Below are 1,875 nucleotides of genomic sequence, written 5' to 3'. Positions count from 1 at the left end.
ATATATATATATAAGTAACAGTTTTTGTTATATTTCTGCTGCTTTGAATAGAGCATATTACTCTACCTCTGGTATTTGAGTACTCTTTTTTTCCACTATATATATATGTATATATATATGTATATATATGTATATATATATATATATATATATATATATATATATATATATATATATATAGACGGTTTAGATATAGATTCAAGGCTTGGATATGGTACTTATGCGTAGGCACCCGAATATCGCATCCCAAAAGGATAGGTGATTAAAATCAAAATATGAGAAACACGGATTTCAAAGGTGATTGCAGTACGCACGTTTCATGCTACTTCAATTTATTTAAGTAATGCGAGCATTACCTTAAATGCAATATGAAGAGCAATCTTCAGCTGCACGAAAAAATGCACAAAAAATTACTGTAGAAAAGACATATTATAAATGTGGCAACATTTCAAATCCAAGTGGGAGAGAGAATACATAAAAATCCAAATGTGAGGAAGAATGCATAAGTCCATCTTGACATAGCCGAGTCTATCAGGCTGGAAGAATGCATAAGTCCATCTTGACATAGCCGAGTCGAAATTTCCCATTGATAACAGCTAAACAGCTAGAAACGCCTATGGTAATCTGACAGGGGGCAGCACTGGACAAATATGGTGCTTTCACACCTTTTTATTATAAGGGAGAATTTTTTCTCCATGGTAACTGCAATGAATTTGTCTATAGAAGTTGAAATATGTCACAAACATATTTTAACTAACCCAAAGTTCACTCACGCCTAAACATTGCTTGGCACTGATACTGTTGTAACACACACACACACACACACACACACACACACACACACACACACACACACACACACACACACACACACACACACACACACACACACACACACATAAACGAAAAAGCATTTAAGATTTTTGCAAAACTCTTCGTTTAGTCTGATGCGGAGAGGTATTTTTCTTGTTTGGCAAATCTTTACTAGGTGATGCTTCAAGTATCTAGTTATTCTCTGTTTGTAGCCGAAGTCGTATCAACTATCGCATAGGATGCTGCTTTTACCATTCTAAGTAAAATTGTCATCATTTTTGCTATCACTGCTATCTTGTATCATCTATAACGCTACATGGTTATGGCGGAGCATTTCGATAAAAAAAACAATAAAAAAAAAAAAGAAAGAAGGGCGTCTGTCTTACTGAGTCTGACTGTGAAGTCGAATAGTTAAAAAAAGGCAAGCTTGACAATTATTTGTAAGTGGTTATCCTGCTGGGTCGTGATAACATAACTTTTGGAGAACAAGGCCTATGTAATGAGATTCATAAGTGTTTTGATATTTGCAACAAGACTTCAGAGGTCATATAAGACACAGTGAATGATATTTTGATATTTCATGTTGACAGTCACTGCTCGAGATCCCTGACAGCATACATTAACACGATACATACATACATGCGTACGTAGGTCCATACGTACATACATATATGCATGCATGTATACATACATATAACATATAATATATAACAAAATATAATGTAATGTAATATAATATAATATAATATGATATATATATATATATATATATATATATATATATATATATATTCCTTTATTCTTTTATTCTTTTATTTGTTTCAGTCATTTGATTGTGGCCATGCTGGAGCACCGTCTTTGGTCGAACGAATCGACCCTAGGACTTATTCTTTGTAAGCTTAGGACTTGTTCTATCGGTCTTTTGTCAAACCGCTAAGTTACGGGGACGTAAACACACCAGCATCGGTTGTCAAACGATGTTAGGAGAGAAACACACACACGCACACACGCACACGCACACACACACACACACACACACGCGCGCGCGCGCGCGCGTATACA

This window comes from Octopus bimaculoides, chromosome 9 (assembly GCF_046866305.1).
Source record: "Octopus bimaculoides isolate indiv1 chromosome 9, ASM4686630v1, whole genome shotgun sequence".
Lineage (NCBI taxonomy): Eukaryota > Metazoa > Mollusca > Cephalopoda > Octopoda > Octopodidae > Octopus > Octopus bimaculoides.
The sequence above is the reverse complement of the archived record's forward strand: the minus strand, read 5'-3'. Positions refer to the sequence as shown.